Raw genomic sequence first — 17,325 nt, forward strand, 5'->3', positions numbered from 1 at the left:
CACATTTCATATATTGGAGGGCCTGAAACCAGTCTCAAATTTTTTTTCTGACTGTATGTCTGTCCAGCCAGATTATGTCACAGCATTACGCAAAACTAGCTGGACAAAATGTAATGAAACTTTGCCAGTAGTATTTGCCTGATGTTAAACCTGAGTCGTAAATTAAATCAAAATGTTGAGTAAAAGCTATGTTATGAACAATTATGTGCCGGATTTGATCAAAATCTACTTTGAAATGAGCTACTAATAAACTACTTGCTCAATTTGAACACACACCTGCACCAATGGATTTAATTAGAAAAGCTAAACAGTATAGTTTTACTGGGATTAGTTATAATAATAATAATAATAATAATAATACATTTTATTTATAATGCACTTTATATTTGAAGCAAATCTCAAAGTGCTACAAATTAATTCGACTCAAAAGCTCTGATAAAAAGATAAGTTTTAAGACCAGATTTAAAAGCGTCAACCCTCTGTGGCGTCCTCAGATACTCAGGGAGAGCATTCCACATTCTAGGTGCAGCTGAGCAAAAGGCCCTATCTCCCATAGTATGAAGTTTAGTCTTAGGAGGTTTCAAAAGATGTACTGATGCAGAGCGGAGGTTGCGTGTGGACGTATGTGAGGTAATGAGTTCTTTGAGGTAGGTAGGGGCATCCCCATAAATACACTGGTGGGTAAGATTTCAAATTTTTTAAATTTCCTTCTTTCATGACTTTATCTCCTCCAAACAGATGGTCAACGTGAATGATGACAGAGTAGAGGAGGAGGTTGAATTTATTCTGAGGTAGAGCTGAGTATCATCAGCATAGCAATGAAATAAAAAAAACTTGCTGGCTGATGATACAGCCCAGGGGAAGCATATACAATATAAACAAAATAGGACCGAGCACAGAGCCCTGAGGAACACCACAGGTGACATTGTGTGTAGCGGATTTAGCCTCTCCCAGGGCAACATGCTCCGATCTTTCAGTAAAATAGGATGAGAACCAGTTGTAAACAAAGTCAGAGAGTCCAACAGTGTGACGTAATCTGAAATATTTCAGACGTTCATAATTTTACTTCTGAAATAACAGCGCCGAAGTGATAGAATAGAATTTTAACACCATGAGTTGTTTTAAGACAAAAAAAAAAAATCTTTACTAATTTACTTTTTCTTCACACATTTCCCATCTGTAATTCACTATCTGATTATTGAACAAGAATGTAGATTTGGCTAAAGATGAAAGTAAGTACAACTTAGTGTAAAACAAGCATAAACCTTTTTAAGGTTCAATTTTTCAGGAAATGTATATCTTTGTATTAATGAGTACAGAAAGAAAGACAGACGTGTACGTGGGCTTCAACCAGTAATACTAAAATATCACTGATTACACTACATGTTTTTAGCTTCCACCTTTTTTTAACTATTCCTACAAACTCTTTTCCCGTCAACGTTAGTAGAATGAATATTACATTGTTTATGATTAATCTGGCAACCCTAAACATCACAAAGACTGCTCGGTGTTTTTGGCGACCCCTGCCGGCGGAGCAGAGAAGTGTGGCAGCACTGCGGAGGACAAACGCAGGCGCAGATTCGGAAAAGAAAAAGAAAGAAAGAAAAAAAAAAAACCCCGCAGCAGCAACAGGCACGAGCGCGCAGTCTCGTCTGGTGTGAGTGTGTATATAGTGAGGAGTGAGAGGGACGCGCGCGCGCGAGTGCTGTGATAAGCGCTCCAAACTCCAGCAGAACTCCAGTTGTCTTTAAACAGGAGGGACAGATATGAGGACAGCTGGAGCTGACTCGTAGCCGGTGTTAGAACGCGTTTTATCCGAGGACTTTATTTATTTATTTTTGTTCTCAGTGCACGAGCGGTCTGGTTGAACGCGCTTCTCCAAACTTTGGGAGGTAAGAGCGCGTGCGTGTGCACGAATCCCCTTAATTAATTGCAAAGAGCAAATAAATTCCATTCTGCTTGTGTGTTTTTTGGAAATGCATGATTATGATGATGATGATGCTCTAAGCCATACAGCTTGCAATATGCATGATGTTTAAATGATGCACTATTCACGATGCACCATTTGTGCACGACCAGTGTTTTAGTGAATAAACAATCAAAGGCAGTGTTTATTTGAAGGCAGTGGGGTTGAGTAGATGTTATTAGTCTTAAACTTGCATGCACAATGACTTTATGCTGAAACTTGTATTTATTTATATATATATATATATTTAAATATATATAGCTCAGGGCTGTTTTTATATTCTATTCAGTTCTGCATCCAAAAACCACTGTGCCACAGCTTGTGTGCAACCAAAAACCCCCACAAACCTGATCATCTTGACCATCTGTGTCCCGAAAAAAAAGGGATGCACCAGGATATACCCTGGAGCAGTTCAACCTTGGACACTCGGATAAGAGGAGGCAAAGCAGCTGTGATGCGTTCTTCCACACCTGTCCTCTTTGGAGCGAGAGAACAGAGCAGAGCTCCAGTGTAGAGTTTCTGCCAGAGGTTGAAAAGGTCAATGGAAACATGTTCTGTTCTGCATTGATTTGTCCTGATCTCATTTGAGCGCATCTGGAGTCTCTCACTTCCTCTATAAGGCAAGGGAGGTTCTCTAAGTAATGCATCCTCACTTGTGTGTGTAAGGGTGTGTGCATGTGTGAATTCATACATGTGGGCGATCAGTTCTGTGTCGCTACTTCGAGTCAAATCTGGTCAAAGCCAACGCAGCTTCATTGGGTGGTTTATTTAAAGTTGATGCGAAACCGTGGTGACTTTTGCACATTTGCATTCTTGATGCATTTCTTTTCAAATGCTTAGTATCCATGAACCTCCTGCCTCTGTGTCTCGTAAGGGCACGAGGTCAACCGCAGGGGTCGAGCCTAAACCTGGGTCTGTTCTTATCTCATCCTCCCAATGTAGCACGACCGAACAATTACACACATCCTGCTTTCTCAAAACCTGGGAATCCGAATCTGATTTACGACTCTCTGAAAACCCGGGATTGAGAGGAAAAAGAAGTCTCCTTGTAATGGAGATTGACTCTTGACCTCAGACTGGGAATTTTTTATAATGATCTATTGAGGCTGTATTTTGACTTTTTAAAAAATGTTTTATTTTCTGTGGCATAAACTGTAAAAGTTGTGTAAAGTGTTATATTTGGCTCATCCGCTTTTACGCCAAAAGCATTTGGACACCTGCACATCCCATTAGAGATCCATTGCAGTTAGTCTGCTCTAAAGCCTTACCCCTTGTGTTAGGGCTTAGACACGATTTTGGAACGTGGCCATTGCCCATCCAACCACAAGAGCATTAAAGAGATCAGTAAAGTGACAAGTAAAGATGGGAATCGCCATTCACCTTCCGATATGATACGATATTATCACCATACCTAGGTGCAGATTCAATTAAAATTGTGATTCTGTATCACAATTTTATAAAATATCCCAGTTCAATCCTGATTTTGTTACATTTTAAAAACCTGTTTCCCCGCTTAAAAACCAAGCGTGGCATTTAAACAACACGACCTAACTTTAAATACATCAAATCGAGCAGTTTCTAATTATTATTTCTAAACAAACTTGGCGAATAATTCATTTCTACCACACGGGATAAACTGTGAGTGCGGCTTCTAACTTGGGCTCGCGGGTCTTCTGACGCACGTGATTTTAACATAAATTTCAGAGTGGTGTAAGCGAGTGTAATAATTGGGCTTGCTCACAGAGTTGGGAGAATAAGGCGGATCGGAGGTTTGTAACATGCGATTTTTGAGAATGTCCCGCCATAAAAATGCGCTACTTTTGCACCACTAGGAAGCTTTTGCGCTTGTCACAAAACCTTTCATATCTATGACTGATCTGGTGATCTCCGGTCACGGGCAATCAAACTAACAACCAGCCAATTCTTGTCACTGTCCGATCGAATGGTTCGTCTTTATATCACTATTAAGAATGGTAAAAAAAAATCGATACTTCAATCACCACACAAAAGAAGCTTGATTCATAACTGAATCGATTGTTTTCCCCCCATTTCTAGTGACAAGATTACAATTCATTCCAAAGTTGTTCAGTGCGGTTAAACGCCTTTAAAATGAAGTGTTTCCCCTTTATGGTTCTCAAGTTCTTACCAAACCAACCTTTGGCAAATCATGCCTTTATGAACCACATTTTCGCAATAGGAAGTGGGTGAAATGTCATCCTGGAACAGGAATGCTCTTCCTCCATGCTTTTCTCAACATTTTTGTTCTAATGAAAATAATAGCATGCATTAGTTTAGAATGTTTGGCCAAACCCATGATAAGCAGGCCACACCGATATTCCTCTTCCTATTATAAGGGAGGCGCTCTTTGGAAATGTGCCGAATCCCGAGATTATTGATCAGTGTCAGATAGCTAAGTGTGATTCACCCAGAGAACATGTTTATTCTACTTCGAGTCATAAGATCACATAAAGTCTTGTCCTGACTTTGCACTTGGAAGCCAGTGGCAATTCCGTAGTGAGTGTTGCAACAGAGCATTGCTAGTGGTTACTTGCGTTGTGTGTGTGTTTTTTTTTTTTTTATGTGATAAGCACTCAACACTTTGTAGATTTGCACGGTCTAGCACTTTGCGGCTCGGCTTTTGTTGCTCATCGATGTTTCCACTTCAGAGTAATAGAATTTCCAGTTCGCAAGGGCATCTCTAGTTGACTCAGCGCAGAGGTGGCGTTCTGAGACAAAATCACTGAGCTCTTCAGTGTGGCACTTTGCAGCACAATCAGGTGAAAACAGTTTTATTAAAAGGCGTGTGTCTGTACTTTTGGCAAGCTGCAGCTTAAAATAACCCAGCGAGTGTTGTTTGATGGACACCTTCTTGGATCTCGACAGAATGAATGTTGCACTGAAGGTGGCAGAGTGGTTTAGTGGTTTAGTCGTTCTGCAACAGCAGCGTTGGGGATTTGAATCTTGCCCCTGTTCCTGTGTGTGTGTACAGTTTGCATGTGCTTGGTGGTTTCCGACACAGTTCAAAGACATGCACTCTTTGTTGATTGGCATTGCCAAATTTCCTGTGAGCACGCCTGAGTGTGTGATCGTGCCCTGGGAACGGTCCCAGACCCCCCCATGATTCTGCACAGACATAGTGGTGAAGACAATGGACGGTTTGATTAATGGATGGATGGATAGATGTTGCGCTAAAAGGCTGATTGATGATGCATTTCCACAATTTCGTCCTGGACTTCATATCTCTTTAAACTTTATGATGCAATATATTTAGCCGTGACCTCTAATACCCTCCTGAGCCTTCGAGGAACAGGAATACTTACAGTACATTCATATAATGTGACACTTTAATTGCAAAAAGGTCAACCCCATTCAAATAAATTGCTTCTGGTGGTGACTGGAACTAATGCAGTCACACGCTACAAGAGCTCATGTGTTGGGAATGTACATATTGAACAGTTCTGCCTCATCAGCTTTATCCATCTTTAGTCCATGATGTTCTTACCGTTCTTCAGGGAAACTAATCAGTTGCTCCATTGCATTGGATAAAATGAACGGGATATTGTGTTCGCTCAGGCATGGTGATCAACATTTTTTATGCTTTTTAGCTTTACTTCTACTTTCGTGCAAGCCATAAAAAAAACTACTCTGACACTTTGTAGTCTCATTTCTTGGTTAATTTCAACGACTCGCCCGTGCTCGGCAATCTCATCTGGTCCAGGTGGGAGAATGAAGCAGAAGAAAAAAAAACCCCTCTTATTTCAGAAACCTGTAATATAGCGAGTCAAACACTGAGACAAAAAGGACAGAGTAGACTGTTAACTGAAAAGAAAAAAAGTAATTACTTCAAGCTTCATCGCACAGATTGGGACTGTGGTTGCAGAACGTGTGATTTAGTTCGAAGCGCTGGAGATGTAGTCAAATGAGTGTACTTGCAGGTGGTTGCTTAGTTTCTGTGGGAGAAAACAAGACTCTGGTGGACACCGATCAGCCGTAACGTGCTTTAAAACCGTAAAACATTTCGGCCAATATTGTGTAGGTTTCTTTCTTGCCACTAAAAGAGCTTATGATGCCGCAAGTCGTGCTGTAGTGTCTGGCAATAGGATGTTAGCAGCAGATCTTACAGTATAATAAGCGGTGTAAGTTGTCAAGGTGGGGTCTCCAAGGATCAGACTTGTTTATCCAGCAAGTCCCATGGGAGCTCGATGGGATTGAGATCTGGAGAATCTTGAGGCCGGAAAAACGAACTTGAACTCTTTGCTCGCTAAGCCCTATATGCAGCAAGCCGTGATGCACTGGGTGTACTGATTCCTTTCTTTCATAGCCGGTAGTAATTTTTTCACAACAGTTTGTGCTGTATGAGCTTCGATGGGATTGGATCAGATGGGCTAGCCCATGTTCCCCACAGGAATAAATGGGATTCCTCAGTCTTTGGGTACCCATGATCCTGTTACCAATTTAGTGTTATATAATTAATCTGTTTTTCCATTTTTTTCCTGTGATGGAATGTTCCCCTTATGGTGGAAGTGCTCTCTTCTAGGGTGACTCCATTTCCATTTACAAGGCATCAGGATTCAGTGAATGGTTTGGATGTGGGAGCAAATAATGTCAATTTGTAATGTCATGACCTTTACACCTAACAGATCTCAACCCAGTGAGCACCTTCGGGATATTTTCAAGTGAAATGTTGGTGACCACCAACGAAGCACCATTTGAGGGATTATATATGTGGAATAAAGGGAATAGGGGTGCAAGAATTCAGTTGTGTGAGACAAATAAATGAAACCTAATCAGTTTAAACTTAAAGGATGGAAACCATTATAATAACCAGTGGTGTAACGGATCTCCACCTAAAGTTTAATACGTATCTGAACTGTAGCTTAATTGCAAAGTTTATTATAGTGTGAAGTACAGGTTTACTACCACTATATGGTATTATTTATTTCTGCAGTATATTGAGCATTCTTGTGCACCACGGTTGCCAGATAACGTTGTAAAAAAAGGCTAAGAAAGAGCTAATCAGGCTGAAACACCAACTACCTTGATTAAAAAAACAACACCTGGACAAATAATAGCCTATAATCAAATAATCGGCACTACAACTCACTTATGCATGCGCATAGCTTCCTTCACTAAAGTTAGCTTAATATTTATTACACGTTATTCCTAGCTGTAGATATTAAAAAGAAGTTCCGTTAATGTCAACACTGCTTGCCTCACTTTGCAATGTTTTTCGCACAGTTCTGATTGGCTCTTTCTTTTGCAAAACATTAATACCAATCTACTGTGTATTGACACAATACACAAGATCAGTTTCATTTTTATGTCATAATACCCACAGTAGTACAGCGGTAGACACACCTTAGATTTCCTGTATGACTTAAAAGACAGCCAGAGGAGTCATAACAGTAAAGTGTTTCCCCTCCAGCTATCCAAGGCAGATGATCACAAATGATCTGGATTAAAAATACATACACAGAGTTCCGCAGGCAGCTCATAAACTTACTTTGCCTACGTTTGTCCTTCAGAAAGGCCTTGTGCTGTTAGCTACTGTGTAAGGGTTAGTTGGCTAGTTTTGTTATTGCACAAACACAGTACAGCATTGTAGCGTAAATTATTAGCATGCTAACAACTAATATCAGTTTGTTAGCAGAAAGAAACGGGGAGCAAAAAGTTTCTAATCAGCAATGAGTCCTAGTCGTGCATTGACAGTTTATAAGAATAATACATGAAGTGAAAAGTTTTGTCACGTGATCGAAAAAGGTTGCTGATCGGTAGCGCCAATACTTTTGCATGCATCAGGTTTATCTTAACTTGTTTGATTTTGTTATTGTTTATGATAATATGATTTTTTTCCCCTTTTTTTAATTCAATGTTATTGAATTTTATCATTCACGTCATGGACATTTATGTTTTTTGGATGAGCAGAGCTTGGTTTGAGCAGGACGAAGAAAAAATTAGAGCTGTGAAGGCATGTAAAGTCGCTTTTCACTTGATGATGATGACAATCTGCTAACCTGATGTTTCGTGTAAGCTGGTGTTGATTAGCTATTGCGCGGCTGCCACTTTCTGAAAAGGATGCTGATGATTCAGGGAAGCGATTATAGACACGAGTGACTGACTGAATCATCTCGGGAAGGATTCCAGTACGGGCGTGGACGCACACGCGCAGCAGGATTATGTTTAATCTTACAAAACCACAAGAATGCCTGACATCCAAAGTGTTTTGAGGCTTCCTCTTAACTAAGCCTAGAGCACTGAGATCTCCTGCGATGTACCCAGTACGCATGCACAGAGATCAAGATGAACATGCAAATCTTATCCCGGGCTATGTTTAGTATGTCGTCCTTCCTGAACTTCAGAATGGAGACACGGCTTTATCTCCGGCACCATCGCAGTCCAAACACAGGAAGCAGGACTCGTGTTGGAGAGGCCAGTAAACAGGAAATGGTCGGTCCCACTGCTGAGTGCGCTAAATGTGTTGCAGGATGATGGCCTGCTGTTTTATAGCTTGTGGGATGTTTCAGATGTGGAAGCATGTTTTTGTGTGTGCGTCACACTTTAGCGTCTATTTCTATGATGAAAACATCCTGGACGCTTTTTATTGCTCTGCAATTTGCTATATGCTATATTTATTTTTTAAATTCTTTTAATTAATTCTTTTACTATTGTTGGATGCTGTGAAAGTGGCCTTGTGTTAAAAGCTAGATACCTTTGTGGCTCCCGTTAGCTGTAAATAAAACAACACGGCTGGTTCAGAGGCGATTCGGAACGGCTTGGCAAGTACTAAGGAGACAGTGTTGTAACATTTTTAGATGTGTTTTGTGGCTGAAAGCGCTGTGGGTTTTGGCAGGCAGCTGCTCTTTCCTCTTTACAGTCCTGTAGTATTCCGTATACTGTATACTTTACAGTCTAGTACCGTATTCCGTCCTTTCATTCATGCTGCAAAACACAGTTGGCGTAATTAACGATTGTTAGAACACCTGTGATGCGGAGTGATGCATATCGTTAAAGGTCCCAGTGCTGTTATGCTCTATAACGTCACTCATGAAATACCACTTTTCCAATCCGTTTACTCAGCTGGCTTTTTGTTGTTTAATTTATTTTATAGCAGCTATTTTTATTCGGGATTGGGACAGTGCCTGGGGTGGCTGCAGCGCCGAGGGCAGGGCATCCGGCGTAAAACTTGTGCCAAGCTTTTGTGCGGACTGGATAGTCCGCTGTGGCAACCCATGCCGGGAGCAACCGAAAGACCATCAAAAACACAATAGGGGTACACCTACTATTAAATTCTTGGCCAATATGGATACCTATATTTAGAATAATAATTTGGATGAAAGTCGATACTAGATACTTTTTTTTTTTTTGGTTGTTGTTAACCACCATCGATTACACTTCACATCTTTGGTGGAGCGCACAAATGAATTGTTATAGAAATTTATTAAACAACTTTTAATATCACCTTTCACAAGACACATCCGTTTTAAATTTCATAAACAGCTACCTACTAAATGAGAAGAATTTTTCAGTACTTGCATACCGTCTAGCGACGGGAACTTAGCTAGGCGCGGATTTTATCTATATTGCGATTCTGTAAGTATCATGATTTTATGAATGTCCCGATTCCTTATTTAAAATCAATTCTTAACTAACTAGGAAAATTATTTGCTCCCACCACATAGCCTGCCAAAGAATAGTGAATAGTTTAGAGAGCACCACCTACAGGATTATACAGGAACAGCAGTCGATGTGCTAAAACGTTGTTGTTCCTGTAAGATTCCGGTGTCGGGCTACGCAAAAGAATCGCAATACATCACTCAATCAATTTTCTTACTTACATAGCCCAATAAAAACTTTTTTTTTTTTCTTTGGAAATATGAAATGCAAAAATAAATAGATAACCAAAAAAGTATCAAATTCTTGTTTGTAGTATCTCTTACAAACTGGATATCACTGATCAGTCTCGGAGACTCTAAAATACTCCCACGCAGCCGACATTTTCCCACACGTCCGCACTTCATCGCTGTCATGGGAGCTATTACAGTACATCTAAAACTTTTTTTCACGAATTTCTGCAGCTGGCTAGACTACTGTTGTCTGAGTCAGACCAAGTTAACCAGCATGATGGCCATCATACAGGCTTACAGCTGATAAGTAGATTGGTGCATCACTGTGCATAAACAGTCTTTGTCTGAAAAAAAAAACCACAAAGTGCACAAAGGAATGTCTCCGAGATTGGAGATTCTTTAAAAAAAAAAAAAAAAAAGCAAAATAAAAAGTAACATATTGCATTTCTGTATTAAACAGGTTCAATCCAGTGTGTTAGGATTCCAGGAAACAAACAGACAAAAAAAACCTGCATTTGCATTTCTGGTTTAACGATTAGTTAGTTTAAAGGAAGTGAAAGTGTTAGAACATAATATAATGCACAAAGAGGCGTTTCTTTTTTGGCTTGTCTTGCAGTCTGCCCATCACTTTCTCACTCTCTCTTTATCTCCTTTTCTCTCTCTCTGTCTCCGAGCATGCAGAATGATGGCCTTCCTCCACCGCACCGTCTTTTTACTGTATCTCGCTCTTCTTTGTTTCCTGCGTCTTATCCACCATTAAAAGAATATTTCCTGTGTTACAAAAAAAGCAATAGTATGCATTTTTCTGTACATCTTTCTTCCTATGAACGCCAGATACGCTGGAGCAATAAAGTAAAGCGTCACATGTTCTACACCCTTCACTCTTATTTTTTTCTCACACACACACACACACACACACAACTTCCGGTATTTGTTATGCCTTCAAACTTGCGAGTTGCAGGACACAGAACAGGAAGCAAACACGAACAGAAAACGTGACACCCAATCTAGCAAATGTTCGCCTCACGTGTGGCAAATTGCATGTCTCTGTCTGCGCTGTCGGGAAAAAAATTCAGCTAATCACACTTTTTTTTTCTTTGTTTCTTTCTTCCTTTTTTTTTTCAAATGCTGCAGTAAAAACCACATGCCAGTGGAGTGAATATGAATATTCATCCTTTCTCTCACACGCACATATGCATGTGCTAACACATCTGTATGCAGCTGCATGCTGAGTCAACCTTCTTCTCCAGGGAATGGGTGTAATCTGAGAAAGCCAGATCCTCTGCATTTTTGCGATATTACAGAAGCAGAGGCGTAGGAAGCCCCCAAGCGTGTATACACACACACACACAAACACTTTTATAAGACTTAAAATAAATCGCATCAAAGCAGAAATGTTTAAAGGTCCAGTCTTAAACAGGAAGCTCACGCACTGAAAGTTTTTTTTTTTTTTAATACATGCTGTTGCACTACTTGACAAACTGGAGGCACACACAAAGTTATCCCTAAATATGCACATTTTTAACATTAAGCTTAATCCTGAATAGCTAGCCGAGCCGCTGAGCACGACCCGCAGACGCTCACGCAGGAGCCGGAATTTAATTTCCCCCCCTGCACATCCAATAATAAAGTCCGTGAGGAATCTTTATAAAACTTCAAGATAAGTTTTTATGACTGTACTTCAGGCGCTCTTAGGACTCGTTTCAGACGTTCCTTCAGTACAATTAGTCTTTATTCATAGCTTCTGTAGCGTCTCTATCGCATCCACTATCTATTACTGGGCTTCTCTGGAAAAGCAGATCTGGACCGCTGGGCAAGTCAATCCGGATCCAGCCTACATCCAAATAGCAATGCAATGATGATGCATTTCAGCTCCTGTCACAGCGGAACATCTGATCTGCACAAGAACTTGGCACAGGATTACGCCGGATGCCCTTCCTAACGCAACCCTCCCATTTTATCTGGGCTTGGGACCGGCATTGCATCCAGTGGCTGGGGTTTGGGAATTGGCTGGGAATTGAACCTGGGCCTTGCGCATGGCAGGCTACCACTGGGCCACCAATGTCCTCCTAGCAATGCAATAATATTGTGTAATAATAGTGTGTATTTTCTACTTTAAAAAAAGGTTATGCCTCTTAATAACTTGTTAGCTTACGTAGCGTATTTGGAGATTGATACGGCTCGGGATTAAGGCTGAACGTAATTGTTTCCCTGTTTGACACCGTTATCATGGCGACGTTGACAGCATGCTAGCGTGACACCAAGAGGGTACGAGTTTAAGGTATGATGATGGTTTTTGCACCAACTTGACCATAAGTATTATTCAAAGACAAGACTCCCGCTTCGACGTTGTCCGACACCCAGTTCGTGCAAATTTCTGCTTGGCACCAAGTAGGTACACACACGTACTCTTTGCACTTTTACAGAGACTTAATTGCGCTACCCAGGTACCCTGTAATTTGAGCCACACAATTCCAAGAGCTTTTCTACAGCATGTCCATGAAAACAATTACTTCAATACTTACTCCAGTGTTCTCTGAGAAAGGGTAGGATCTCTAGGGGTTACACTACTGATGGGTGAGGGAATGCAGCTTCTCAATCATCGTCATGGAGTAAGCCTCATCTATTACATTTAAATCATTATGGCTTTGTAAAATAGAGTGACTGATCAGACACGTGTGAGTGAGGACAATGGCGGTCATTAACTAATCGGATATCTGTGCTGCCCCAGTGCCAGTGGGTACAATGTCCTCCCTGCGCCATCTATAATTAGCGTTCGTCTTTGCTTGCGTCCTGGATTAGAGTCTCAATCGGCACAGGATCCGTGCTCGGGTTCAATTCCTTTGCAGAATTTTCAGATAAAACGTGTATACCTGAGTGTATGTGTGTGTATGTGTATATTTATCATGCGGAATGCGACGGAGCTATTTATTCAAGCCTGTGGGTTGTATGGCTGCTGGGGGGGCTGTTAGTGGACTGATGGCATTTACACGCACTGTAACTGCCGGACAGGGAATTCAATCAACCCGTCGGGCTTTACTGTCTGATAACATTAACGTGAGCAGTGGGGTGGAATAATCATTAGCCATGATTTCTGTTTGGCTCTCGCTCTCTCTCTCTCTCTCTCGCACACATCCCCTTTATCAGGAGCCTGGCGGGATCGATAGCACTAAGTCTGTGTCACCAAGCAACAGCGGCTCTGCGTCTGTGCAGCCTAAAGATTCTATTCTTCCGTCTCTTACACTCAGGCATGCACACAGCGTGATGGACGGATACCTGTCAGGGCACAGGCGTTATTAAATGCTCGCTCCTCTTCTAGGGTTTACAAACGTCGAAGGCGTGATGGGAGAAGAAAGTAGAAACGAGACGAGTGCAGTCGTTCAGTGATTAAAAACGAAAGTCAAACCCTTGAATGTTTCCAAGTGCCGTGTACACACGGAGAATCCAATGTTTCTACTAGGGATGCACCGAAATTTCGGCCGCCGAAAATTTTCGGCCGAAATAGCATTATCGGTTTCGGCCGAAACGTAAGAAAGCGCCGAAAAAAAAAGCCGAAATTGTCGCCACACCTCTCCCATCCTCCCGTCTCGTTCGCGCTGTCATTACGCATCAAACACGGAGTATGTCGGCGGTTTGGAAGCACTTCAAAGTTTCAGATGAGGACAGCAAAGTTGCAATATGCAACATTTTTTTAATACAAACAAAAAGAAAATATTTTAAACATGTTTTTTTAATGAAGCCACTTTCGGTTTCGGTATCGGTTTTCGGCCAAGTGCATCCAAAAATTTCGGTTTCGTTTTCGGCCCAGAATTTTCATTTCGGTGCATCCCTAGTTTCTACTGTATATCGGGAGTAAAGAGCGAAAAAGGTCAAGTTCCATCAGATTCTTGGGTTCGATAAGCACCTGCAAATGGCGATAGCTGTGACCTTTTAGTGCGAACCCGTTATTCACACGTTATTGTCGAAAAATTGGACAGCTCGAAGTGGTTATGATTCATAATAGTGTTCAGTCCCAATGGGCCTAGTACTGTAGCAGCGATATGAAATAATTTATACTTTTACTAGGGATGGGAATCACCAGGGGTCGCCCGATATGATGTTATCACGATACTTGCGTGACGATTCAATCCGTATTGCGATACTGGAAATATCAAGATTTATTTTCAAAATAAGAATTCTATATAATTTTTTTTTCGATTTTGTTATAATTATAAACTCATCACACAGAAAGGTGTGCTTCTGCCGGTGTGTGAATTGTTTAAAGCGCAATATTTAGTATTATACAGAGTATAGAGGATCTGCAGCATTTTACCACCTCCAATGCAAGCAATATAATTGAAAAAAATCGATTAATCGTCAATCGATTAATTTCTTTTTTAATCTAGTTAATCGCAGTCATAGTCTGCGATTAATTGCAAGTTTTAGAAACTCATAATTACTTGTATTATAAACATGCAGTGTTGGAATAAAGTAATGCATGACATATTGGTTAATATAGACGGCACTGTATGCAGTGGCCGGGTAGTATAGTGTGTGGCAAACCCTCCGACGGCGGGGCTCGAACCCGAATCCTCAAATAAAAATAATAAAAGTAAAAATACTTGTCTTTGAAAGTAGCTCAAGCACACAACAAAATCTAAAAGCTTTTTATAATGAGATGGCTGTTCAGGACACCCGGTGATGTCCTGTCGCTCATCTTATTATGGGAAGCCATTACTGTCAAACTTGGTCATATGATTATTAGCGTAAAAAGAATAGTAAAATTTCTAGATGAATCAAATATTATCACGTTAATATTGTTCTCCCGCTCCCATCTCTAACTTTTTCTGTTTGATCTGGCTTTAATAAGCATAGCACTGGCAGCAGTGGGGTGTTTGAAGTAGCGAGTGAATAAAAACCGGCTTGAGTTTTAATACAAGCCATAAGAGAAATTAATTGAGTCGGGAGCTACGTTAGAGAAAGATGTTTTTTTTTCTTTTCTCCCCTTTTTTGTGTTTTGTTCAGAGACTAGACTTGAAGAGATGGTTACAGTAAAGAGGCGGCCCAAAGCGAAATAAAGAGATATTTCGGTTATGAAGTGGGCGAAAAAGACGAGCGCCTATACACAGCAGCAGCGCTTTTTTGTGATCGAGTTTTTTACTGGGGTATTGACTGTACATTTAAAATTCTCTCTTCTGTATCTTAAGAAATAAATACACAAAAATGTACAAAATGTACATTTCCTGACTCTGGAGTAAAGAGTAACACCTGAATATTTAAAGTTTTCTCTCCTGCTTAAAATCCGTTGAATCTCATCTGTCGAAAATGAGGAAGACTTATAATAATTGAGTCAGTTAGGAAGCGTCTAAAAGTGCCTGACCTGAACAACTGAGTGGGATTCTGCAGAGACAAAGCTATCCACTGCGTAGCTTATCTAACACATTGCTGTAATAGTATGCAGTACATTTTTAGAGCATATGTGTATGTACAGTATAATATAAACTTAATATGCCTCATAAAAGCTAGAGCAAGCTACTGTAAAAAAAAAGAAAAAAGGTTTTATTGTTTTTTTTCCCCGTGGTCAGAAATAGAACTCGAACTAGTTCAAGTCAAACCGGGACTTTTGACTTATTGTTCACAATAACAGAATAAGGGTAAAAACTACTTTTATTACTACACTAATGCACTTTTCACAGAGTTTCACTAGCGTTTGGACAGCGAGTTTTCTCAGTTCACTGAAGCCATGATCAGACTGCTTACTTCACATCTAAAACCCCGGCCTCCCAGGAACTCCTTTAATGGTGCAAACATGTGGAAATGGCTTTGAGCGAGTTTAGGGCTGTACAGGGTGATGTTGCAATAACTCCCAGATGAGTGGTGTTGGTGAATGTTTATGCGTACAGATGTCTACAGACAGATGCGTCTCTTCTGGAAGTTGGCGATAAGTAATTCGTCACAAATCCTGGTTTGACTTGAACGCCCCTTGTATAATTTGCACCGCTACAAGCAAATGAGATACACCATTTTCCCATGAAAGACACAGCTTAATTTTGAAAACGAGACAGTCTGATCAGAAGGTTTTATAGGTATGGTACAGTATGTCACAAAGTTATTAGGTTTTCTACCATACAAAAAAAAAAAATCACCAGAATATATATATATATATATATATATATATATATATATATATTTTTTTTTTTTTTTTTTTCAATTACTGAGGTCTACTGCCTTTGGTTTGAATAAATTGAATATCAGGTGGTAAAACACATCTCTAGTTCCGTTACACGGTCAGGGAAATCTTGTAGTAATGACTGTTAGGATGCAGCGTCCAACCATTACAGCCCTCCAAGATTCTTGCTTATGTTGGTATTTTCAGTTTGGATCGATCACCTCAGGATACACCACGGTCACCTCAGAAAAGTCTTGTCAGTCCTTATTTGAATAAACCGCACACACTGCAGCCTGAGGGGAAACATGTTCTAGCCAACAGGATGATCAGAGCAAAACCATCAGAGCTTGAACTAATACATATTCTCTCTTGCGTGTCTCCATCTCCCTCTCCATTCTGTCTGTTAACCCTCGGCCTCTTTCCGAGGGCTATAATCGTGTGTGTCCGCCCACCTCCCTGTAGCACACAGACGGGGGCTTTGTTATACACTCACAATCTCACACACACACACACACACACACCATTACTGCAGTGCCGCTCTATCAGCACACAATGAGGAGCCATAAAAAGACTGGTGCAGTGTGCGGGGGAGCCAAGACTTAAAAAAAAAATAGTGTTTAAATTTAGTACAACTTTTCCCTCATTGCACGTTACACATGTTATGATGGGAAGACAGTGTGTTAAATTGTTGTGTGTAAGACTGTGTGCACATGGACAGTTGTTCCCATAGCAAAGAAACTCCAAGATGAGATCCCATGTTAATCTCTTCTTTGTCTCCTAGACAGAAATGAGCTGTCTTTGAGACCTGAATGAGATTTAGGCATTTTCTGCATCTTCTCAAAGGTGTCTCAAATGTGGCTCATTACTGTTTAATCTCAGAGATAGTTTACATTTGTCTTGTGTGCCACTCGCATATGCAAAAATGAGCCATCTTTGAGACTTGAATGAGATTTTAGCTGTTTTCTCAATCTTCTTAAATCTGTCTCAAATATGGCTCATTACCTCTAAATCTCAGAAAGTAATATTTGTTTTCCCAAAGCAGTGTTTGTAAATTGTGAATTTGGGTTTCCTGATATGTTCTAATATAATATTTTTTGCTTAGTCATGTTTGTATAGTTAGTTGTGAAATACTATGAAATTTTAAAAATTAAATAAAATTAATTTCTTTATATTGAAGAATATATTCTGCTGAAAAGAAATGTCACTCTATATTGCACAATTCTGACTCATATACAGTATATTTATAAAAACATAATGGAAAGAATGGTTAAACACATGCTCCAACCCTGCAAATGTTTAAGTGTCCAGTGTGTTGGAGAAATGTGCAGGTCATCGCATCGCACTGGTCATACCAGTCCTCTGTGTCA

General features: G+C 40.3%; 1 protein-coding gene across 1 annotated transcript in view; it reads left to right on the forward strand.

The window, feature by feature from the left end:
* Positions 1–1,558: 1,558 nt before the first annotated feature.
* The window catches only part of LOC128508378 (RAS guanyl-releasing protein 2-like), a 54,229-nt gene continuing 38,462 nt past the window's right edge, over positions 1,559–17,325 (forward strand). The window contains exon 1 of the mRNA XM_053479681.1: positions 1,559–1,892. The gene's annotated coding sequence lies outside the window, so the exon portion shown is untranslated. The remainder of the gene's footprint in view (positions 1,893–17,325) is intronic.

This window comes from Clarias gariepinus, chromosome 20 (assembly GCF_024256425.1).
Source record: "Clarias gariepinus isolate MV-2021 ecotype Netherlands chromosome 20, CGAR_prim_01v2, whole genome shotgun sequence".
Taxonomy (NCBI): domain Eukaryota; kingdom Metazoa; phylum Chordata; class Actinopteri; order Siluriformes; family Clariidae; genus Clarias; species Clarias gariepinus.